Source organism: Peromyscus leucopus, chromosome 6 (genome assembly GCF_004664715.2).
Source record: "Peromyscus leucopus breed LL Stock chromosome 6, UCI_PerLeu_2.1, whole genome shotgun sequence".
NCBI lineage: Eukaryota > Metazoa > Chordata > Mammalia > Rodentia > Cricetidae > Peromyscus > Peromyscus leucopus.
In genome coordinates, this window is record NC_051068.1 from 48,461,938 (window position 1) to 48,472,285 (window position 10,348).

A 10,348-nucleotide genomic window follows, 5' to 3' on the forward strand; every position below is an offset into this window, starting at 1 on the left:
CATCCCCCATTCTGTAGCCTGCAACTTTTAAAGAATTTTGTTGGACTTTACCTCATAGAAGTTTTTAGTTTTACAAGGTCCCATTTATTCATTGTTGAGTTTTGTGCCTGTATTAATGGTGTTCTGCTAAGAAAGTCTTTTGCTAATTAGTTCAAGGCTATTCCTCACTTTCTCTTCTTTCATGTTCAGTGTATCTGGTTTGGGTTGTTTAATTTAATCCATTTGGAGTTGTTTTGTTCAGGGTGATAAATATGGAATATTTGGATCTTTTTGCATCCAACCATCCAGTTTGAACAGCATCATTTGTTAAAGATACTATCTTTTGTATAGTATGTATTTCTGGCTTCTTTATAAATAATCATGTATCCACAGGTGTGTGGATTTATATCTGGGTATTTGAATTGATTCCATTGATCCCCATGGCTGTTTTTGTGCCAATATCATGCTGATTTTTTATTACTATAGCTCTGTAAAACAGTTTGAACTGATACCTCTATCAATTCTTTTATTATTCAGGATTGTTTTAGATATCCTGGAATTTTTGTTTCCATTTGAAGTTGAAAACTGTCTTTTCTAGATCTGTAAGGAATTGTTTTGAATGTTAGTTAACGATTGAATAACTCTATAGATTGTTCTTGGTAAAATGGATACCTTTTCTATATTAATCCTACTAATCGATGAATATGTGAAATCTTTACAATTTCAGAAATCTTCAATTTCTTTCTTCTATGTCTTAAACTTTTTATTGTGGAAGTCTTAGACTTGCTTGTTTACCATTATCCCAAGATACTTTATTTTTTGAAGCTATTGTTAATCGTGTTGTTTCCTTAATTTCTTTCTCAGTCCATTTGTCCTTTGTATATTGGAAGGCTATTTTGTGTGTGTGTGTGTGTGTGTGTGTGAGTTAATCTTATATTGCTCTAGATTACTGAAGATATTTATCAGCTGTAGGTGTTTCCTGGTAGAATTTTTATGGTCACTTACATATACTATCATATCATCTACAAATAAAGATACTTTGAATTCTTCCTTTCCAGTTTGTATCCCCTTGATCTCCTTGATTTGTCTTATTGCCCCATCTAAGACTTCAAGCTCTATATTGAATAGTATGGAGAGAGTGGATAGTCTTGACTTGTTCCTGATTTCAATGAAATTTGTTTGAATTTCTTTCCATTTAAGCTTATGTTTGCTATGAGTTTGCTATAAAGTGACTTTACTATATTGAGTTATATCCCTTGTATTCCTATTCTCTTTATTACTTTTCACATGAAGGGGTGTTTGATTATGTCAAAGCTTTTTTCTTCGTTTAATGAGATGATCATTTTTTTTTGTTTTTGTTTTTTCTTTCAGATTGTTCATGCGGTAGATTGCATTTATTGATTTCATATGTTGAATCATCCCTGCATCTCTGGAATGAAACCTACTTGATTATGGTGAAATATCTTTAGGATGTGATCTTGGTCATTTTGCAAGTACTTTACTGAGAATTTTTACATATATGTTTATTGGGGGATTTATTTTGGCAACTCCAAATAGTTAAAAAGGAGGTTTATTTGGGGGTAACTTACAGCCAGTAAAGGGGTTGGTTCCAGGATCCAGGAAAGTTGAAGTGCAGTCCAGCAGTGTTCTCTGGAGAACTCTGCTTGGTCTACTATCCAGGATCACAAGGAACCAAGAGAGCCAGCACATCCAGATCTCAGGTCTTAAGGGCTCCAGTCTCAGCTCTACCTCAAAGGCAGGTAGGTAGGTGTGGCAGTTACCAGAAGCCTCCTCACTAAGGGTGGTACTTCCAGGTCAAAGCTAGAACAGTTATCCATTACACATGCTCATAAGGAAAACTGGTCTGTAATTCTCCTTTTTTTTTTTTTTTCTTTTTTTTTTTTTTTAGTCTTTAAATAGTTTAGATATCATGGTTTGTGAGGCCTCATAAAATGAATTGAAAAGGATTCTTTTTGTATCTATTGTGGAATAATTTGAGGAATATTGGTGTCAATTGTTCTTTGAAAGTCTGGTAGAATTCAACACTGAAACCATCTTGCCATGGTCATTTTTAGGTTGTGAGATTTCTAATTACTGCTTCTATTTCACTAGAGGTTATAGGTCTATTTAAATTACTTATCTTGAATCAACTTTGGTACGGGGCATGTATCAAAAAATATTTCCATTTCTTTTTAGATTTTCCAATTTGGAGTACTACAGGTTTTTAAAGTATGTCCTTATGATTTCTACATTTCTTCAATGTCAGTTATGTTCCCATTTTTCATATCTAATTTTGTTAATTTGAATCTTTCTGCCTTTTGGTTCATTTGGATAAACATTTTGCCAATCTTATTGATTTTTTCAATGAAATATTTCATTGTTTTATTGATTTTCTGTATTTATTTTTGTTCTATCTTATTATATTTGACCCCAAGTTTAATAAGTTTTGACCAAATACTCCTTTGAGAGTTTTTGAGAGTTCTGCTTTTTGTAATAAAGCATTCAGGTATGCTGCTGTTACCAGTATGAGATCACTACAGTTTTATGTATGCTATGAACTTGGGGAATTGAGCCCACTGATGTTGAGACTTATCGAGGAACTGTTGTTTTCTGTTATTTTGTCCTTGTGGTATATATGTATATGTGGTGTGTGTGTGTGTGTGTGTGTGTGTGTGTGTGTGTGTGTGTGTTTGTGTGTGGTGTGTTTTCCCCTCTTTTGATTTGCTCATCTGTAATTATTTATTACTTGTTTTATCTTTGGTGTGGTTAACCTCTTCAAGTTGAAGTTTTCCTTCTAGTGCCTTTTGAACAGTTTCAGGGTTTTTTGAGATGTCAGACATTATTCTAATATGTCTGCCTTTATATGTTACTTGGTCTTTTCCCCTTGTAACTTAATAGTATCTCTTTGTTTTGTACATTAGTGTTTGATTATTATGTGTCATAGGGATGGGGGGGCACAGTCTATTTGGTGTTTATATGCTTCTTGTACTTTGATAAGCATCTAAGTTTTTAGGTTAAGAAAATTCTCACCTATTATTTTGTTAAAGATGTTTTCTGTGTTTGTTTCTTCTTCTTTCCATCTTCCTATTATTTTTAGATTTGGTCTTCTCATAGTGTAATAGATGTCCTAAATGTTTTGTGCTCTAAGTTTTTTAGATTTAACATTTTCTTTGACCAAGGCATCTGTTTCTTATTTTGTCTCTAATGCCTGAGATTTTTTTTCTACCATATCTTCCATTGGTGAAGCTTGACATGAAGGTTCCTGTTTGATTCCACAATGTTTCATTTCCAGATTTCCCTCAGCTTGGATTTTTTTTTTCTGTGCGTGTCTAAATAATTTTTTTCTTTTCTTTTATTTTACAATACCATTCAGTTCTACATATCAGCCACAAGTTCCGTTGTTCTCCCCCTTCCTGCCCCCTCCCTTTCCCCCCAGGCAATCCCTCATTCCCACCTCCTCCAGGGTAAAGCCTCCCCCGAGAACTGAGATCAACTTGGTAGACTCAGTCCAGGCAGATCTAATGCCCTCCTTTCAGACTGAGCCAACCGTTCCTGCATAAGTCCCAGGTTTCAAACAGCCAACTCATGCAATGAGCACAGGACTGGGTACCACTGCCTAGATGCCTCCCAAACAGATCAAGCCAATCAACTGTCTCACATATTCAGAGAGCCTGATCCAGTTGGGGCCCCCCAGCCTTTGGTCCATAGTTCATGTGTTTCCATTCGTTTGGCTATTTGTCCCTGTGCTTTATCCAACCTTGGTTTCAACAATTCTCTCTCATATAAACCCTCCTCTTTCTCGCTAATAAGACTCCCAGAGCTCCACCCAGGGCCTAGCCTTGGATCTCTGCATCCAGATTCCTCAGTCCTTGGATAGGGTTTCTGGCATGACTATTAGGGTGTTTGGCCATCCCATCACCAGAGTAGGTCAGTTCTGGCTGTCTCTCGACCATTGCCAGCAGTCTATTGTGGGGGTATCTTTGTGGATTTCTGTAGGCCTCTTTAGCACTTTGTTTCTTCCTTTTCTCATGTGGTCTTCATTTACCATGGTCTCCTATTCCTTGTTCTCCCTCTCTGTTCTTGATCCAGCTGGGATCTCCCTCTCCCACAGGCTCTCTTTCCCTCAACACTCACACTTTATTACTCCCACTCATGTCCAGGTTGTTCATGTAGATCTTATCTATTTCTCCGTCATTGGGCGATCCTCCTGTCTTTCTTGGGGTACTGTTTTCCAGGTAGCCTCCCTGGTGATGTGAGTAGCAGTCCAATCATCCTTATTCCACATCTAGTATCCTCCTATGAGTGAGTACATATCATATTTGTCTTTCTGAGTCTGGGTTACCTCACTCAGGATGATTTTTTTTCTAAATCTATCCATTTGCCTGCAAACCTCATGATGTCATTGTTTTTCTCTGCTGAGTAATAGTCTATTGTGTATATGTACCACAATTTATTTATCCATTCTACAGTTGAAGGACATCTAGGTTGTTTCCAGGTTTTGGCTATTACAAACAATGCTGATATGAACATAGCTGAGCAAGTGCTCTTGTGGTATGACTGAGCATTCCTTGGGTATATGCCCAAGAGTGGTATAGCTGAATCGTGGGGAAGATTGATTCCCAATTTTTTAAGAAAGTACAATATTGATTTCCAAAGTGGTTGTACAAGCTTGCATTCCCACCAGCAGTGGAGGGGAGTTCCCCTAGTTCCACATCCTTTCCAGCATAAAGTGTCTTCAGTGTTTTTGATCTTAGCCATTCTGACAGGCATAAGGTGGTATCTCAGAGTTGTTTTGATTTGCATTTCTGTGATGATTAGGGATGTTGAGCAATTCCTTAAATGTCATTCAGCCATTTGAGCTTCCTCTGTTGAGAATTCTCTGTTTAGTTCTATAGCCCATTTCTTAATTGGACTGTTGGTCGTTTTGATGTCTAATTTCTTGAGTTCCTTATATATTCTGGATATCAGTCCTCTGTCAGATGTGGGGTTGGTGAAGACATTTTCCCATTCTGTAGGCTATTTCTTTGCCTTGTTGACTGTATCCTTTGCTCTACAAAAACTTCTCAGTTTCAAGAGGTTCCATTGATTGATTGTTTGTCTCAGTGTCTGTGTTACTGGTGTTATATTTAGGCAGTGATCTCCTATGCCAATGCGTTCAAGACTACTTTCTACTTTCTCTCCTAGCAGGTTCAGAGTAGCTAAATTTATGTTGAGGTCCTTGATCCACTTAGACTTAAGTTTTTTGCACGGTGACAGATATGGATCTATTTGCAGCCTTCTACACATTGATATCTGGTTATACCAGCACCGTTTGTTGAAGATGCTTTCTTTTTTCCATTGTACACTATTGGCTTCTTTGTCAAAAATTATATGTTCATAGGTGTGCGGGTTAATGTCAGGGTCTTCAATTCGATTCCATTGGTCCACATGTTAGTTTCCATGCCAATATCAAGCTGTTTTTATTACTATAGCTCTGTAGTAGAGCTTGAAGTCAGGGATCTTGATGCCTCCAGAGGTTGTTTTATTGTACAGGCTTCTTTTGGCTATCCTGGGTTTTTTGTTTTTCCATACGAAGTTGAGTATTATTCTTTCCAGGTCTGTGAAAAATTGTGTTGGTATTTTGATGGGGTTTGCATTGAATCTGTAGATTGCTTTTGGTAAGATTGCCATTTTTACTATGTTATCCCTGCCTATCCATGAGCATGGGAGAACCTTCAATTTTCTGACATCTTCTTCAATTTCTTTTTTCAGGGACTTAAAGTTCTTGTCATATAGGTCCTTCACTTGCTTGGTTAGTGTTACCTCAAGGTATTTTATGTCATTTGTGGCTATTGTAAAGGGTGATGTATCTCTGATTGCCTTCTCAGCTTCTTTGTCCATTGTATATAGGAGGGCTACTGATTTTTTTGAGTTGATCTTGTATCCTGCTATGTTGCTGAAGGTATTTATAAGCTTTATCAGTTCCTTGATGGAATCTTTGGGGTCACTCAAGTATACTATCATGTCATCTGCAAATAGGGAAAGCTTGACTTCTTCCTTTCCAGTTTGTATCCCCTTAATCTTCTTATGTTGTCTTATTGCTCTGGCTAAAACTTCAAGTACTATATTGAATAAGTATGGGGAGAGTGGTCAGCCTTGCCTCATTCCTGATTTTAGTGGAATTGCTTTGAGTTTCTCTCCATTTAATTTGATGTTGGCTGTTGGCTGCTGTAAATTGCCTTTATTATATTTAGGTATGTTCCCTGTATTCCTGATTACTCCAAGACTTTTATCATGAAGGGGTGTTGGATTTTGACAAATGCCTTTTCTGCATCTAGTGAGATGATCATGAGGTTTTTTTTTTTTTTTTTGAGTTTGTTTATATGGTGTATTACATTGACGGACTTTTGTATTTTGCACCACCCTTGCATCTCTGGGATGAAGCGTACTTGATCATGGTGGATAATTGTTTTGATGTGTTCTTGGAGTCTGTTTGCCAGTATTTTATTGAGTATTTTTGCATCAATGTTCATGAGGGAGATCGGTCTGTAGTTCGCTTTCTTTGTTGTATCCTTGTTTGGTTTAGGAATCAGGGTAATTGTAGCCTCATAGAAAGAGTTTGGTAATGTTCCTTCTGTTTCTATTGTGTGGAACAATTTAGAGAGTATTGGTATTAATTCTTCTTTGAAGATCTGGTAGAATTCTGTGCTGAAACCATCTGGTCCTGGTTTTTTGTTTTTTGTTTTTTTTTTTGGTTTGGGAGACTTTTAATGACTGTTTCTATTTCCTTAGGGGTTATTGGACTATTTAAATAGTTTATCTAGTCTTGATTTAACTTAGGTATGTAGTACCTATCCAGAAAATTGTCCATTTCTTTTATGTTTTCCAGTTTTGTGGAGTAGAGGTTTTTGAAATATGACCGGATGATTCTCTGGATTTCCTCAATGTCTGTTGTTATGTCCCCCTTTTCATTTCTGATTTTGTTGATTTGGATTCTTTCTCTGTGTCTTTTGGTTATTTTGGATAAGGGCTTGTCTATCTTGTTGATTTTCTCAAAGTACCAACTCTTTGTTTCATTAATTTTTTTGTATTGTTCTCTTAGTTTCTATTTTATTGATTTCACCTCTCACTTTGATAATTTCCTGGCGTCTATTCTTCCTGGGAGACTTTGCTTCTTCGTGTTCTAGAGCTTTCAGGTGTGCTGTTAAGTTACTAGTGTGGGATTTCTCCAACTTCTTTATGTGGGCTTTTAGTGCTATGAATTTCCCTCTTAGCACTGCTTTCATAGTGTCCCATAAGTTTGGGTATGTGGTGTCTTCATGTTCATTGATCTCTAGGAAGTCTTTAATTTCTTTCTTTCTTTCTTCCTTAACCCATTGGTGATTCAGTTGAGCATTATTCAGTTTCCAAGAGATTGTAAGTTTTCTGTAGTTTTTGTTGTTGAAATCTAACTTTAAACCATGGTGGTCTGATAGAACACAGAAGGTTATTCCAATTGTTTTGTATATGTTGAGATTTGATTTGTGGCCAAGTATGTGTTCAATTTTAGAGAAAGTTCCATTGGGTGCTGAGAAGAAGGTATATTCTTTTTTGTTAGGATGGAATGTTCTGTAGATATCTATTAGGTCCATTTGGGTCATGCCACCAGTTAAGTCCTTTATTTCTCTGTTAAGTTTTGATTTGGGAGATCTGTCCAGTGGTGAAAGTGGGGTGTTGAGATCTCCCACTATTAATGTGTGGAGTTTTATATGTGGTTTAAGCTTTAGTAATGTTTCTTTTACATATGTGGGTGCCCTTGTGTTTGGGGCATAAATGTTCAGAATTGAAACTTCATCTTGGTCGATCTTTCCTGTGACGAGGATGTAATGCCCTTCTTCATCTCTTTTGATTGATTTTAGTTTGAAGTCTATTTTCCTGGATATCAGGATGGCTATACCGCTTGTTTCTTAAGACCATTTGATTGGAAAGTCTTTTCCCAGCCTTTTATTCTTAGGTAGTGTCTGTCTTTGAATTTGAGATATGTTTCTTGTATGCAGCAGAAAGATGGATCCTGCTTTCATATTCATTCTGTAAGCCTATGTCTTTTTATAGGTGAATTAAGTCCATTGATTAAGGGATATTAATGACCAGTGATTGCTCATCCCTGTTATTTTTGGTGGTAGTGTGTGTGTGTGTACTTCTCTTCTTTGGGGTTTACTGCTGTGGCTTTATCTATTGCCTGTGTTTTCGAGGGTGTATCTGACTTCCTTAGGTTGCAATTTTCTTTCTAGTGCTTTCTGTAAGGCTGGGTTTGTGGATAAGTATTGTTTAAATCTGGCTTTTTCTTGGAATGTCTTGTTCATTCCGTCTATGATGATTGAAAGTTTTGCTGGGTATATTAGTCTGGACTGGCATCCATTGTCTCTCAGTGTCTGCATTACATCTGTCCAGGTCCTTCTGGCTTTCATAGTCTCCATTGAGAAATCAGGTGTTATTCTGATGGGTTTGCCTTTATAAATCACTTGGCATTTTTCCTTTGCTGCTCTTAATATTCTTTCTTCTTTCTGTACATATAGTTGTTTATTTATTATGTAGCGAGGGGACTTTTTTGGGGGTCTAGTCTGTTTGGTGTTCTATAGGCTTCTTGTATCTTCATAGGCATTTCCTTTAAGTTGGGAAAGTTTTCTTCTATGATCTTGCTGAATATATTTTCTGTGCCTTTGAGTTGGTATTCTTCTCCTTCTTCTATCCCTATTATTCATAGTCTTGATCTTTTCATGGTGTCCCAAATTTCTTGGACATTTTGGTTCATGACTTTGTTGGCTTTAGTGTTTTCTTTGATGAATCTATTTCTTCTACTGTATCTTCAACACTAGAGATCCTCTCTTCCATCTCTTGCATTCTGTTGGTTATACTTGCATCTGAAGTTTCCAATCATTTACTCAGATTTTCTATTTCCCTGTGTTTGTGTCTTCATTTTTTTTCTATTTCCCTTTTCAGGTCTTGGACTGTTTCCTTTATTTGTTTCATTGCTTTTTCATGATTTTTTTTTTCAGTATTTTATTGTTTTCTTCCAAGACTTTATTGTTTTCTTCCAGGATTTTATTGTTTTCTTCTAATTTGTTTGCCCTTTCCTCTAGTTGTTTATAGTGTTCTTCCCATTTTTTTTTTTTTTGTCTTTTCCTCTACACAAGCCTCTACCTTCTTCATGATGTTACTCATAAGGCTGTTTTCTTCTGCTTCTTCCAATTTTTGATGTTCAGATCTAGATGTTGGAGGCGGGCTAGGTTCTGGTGATGCTGTATTGCTCTTCATTTTGTTGTATGTACTTCTGCGTTGACATCTGGCCATCTCCTTGTGGTTCGTTCTTGGTCTTATCAGCACACTTGGTTCAGACAGAGCTAACAGATTCAGGAAGTCTCTCTCTCTTGTTCAGATGGGAGCTCTCTTGTCCAAATGGGGACTCTGGGGTAGGATGGGAGCTCTTGTCCAGAAGGGAAGTCCAGGACAGCATGGGAGCTCTCTCTCTCTGGTCCAGAAGGGAGGTCTGGCACAGGATGGGAGCTGGGGGGCTTTCTCTAAGTCTCAGGATGTGGCTGGGGTTTCCGGTGGATGGGCATGGGGGCAGGGCATGGAGATTGCAGGGTCTCCCCGGGGGTCTTGGAGGAGGGGATCCTTCAGGTGGCCAGAACCTGGGGCCAAGTTGAGCAGTTCTTCCCCAGAGTGGCTGGAGCCCAGGGATCTGGATTTTTTTTTTTAAAAAAAAATGATTCTATTTCCACTTTCAGGTCTTGAACTGTTTTATTCATTTCATTCCAGTGCATGTTTTTGTTTTCATTGATTTCTTTATGGGATTTATCCATTTCCACTCTAAGTTTTCTAACAATTTATAAAGGCTAATTTAAGGTCTCTGTTTAGTGCTTCAACTTTGTCTCAGTCTCAGGGCTTATGTTAATAGTGTTTGTTAGGCTCTAGTGAGGACATGTGGTCCTGGCTATTGATTGTGTTTTTATTTTGGTGTATAGAGATCTGCATTTGAGACAACTGTAATTCTAGGTGCTGATATCTGGTCTTATCTTTGTTGGTTGAATGTTTTATTCTTTATTTTCTTTTGCCTTCTCAGATTCTTAGGAGTGTGTGTGTGTTTGTGTGTGTGTGTGTGTGTGTGTGTGTGAGTTGGCTGCTTGTTGCCTGGTAGGGAATTACTTTTTGATATTGCCAGATGTGACCACTCAGGGTTCTGGTTAGAATGTGTTTCAGAGTTTAGGAATGTGGACACTTGGGTTTGAAATGGGGTACTGAGGGTCTCCACAGGAGGGAGGAAAGCAAAATGGGCTGTTCTACCAAGTTCTGCTCAGTTCCCTTGGAATGAGGGCAGAGAGTGAGTTGAGGCTACAACAGGCAGTCTGCT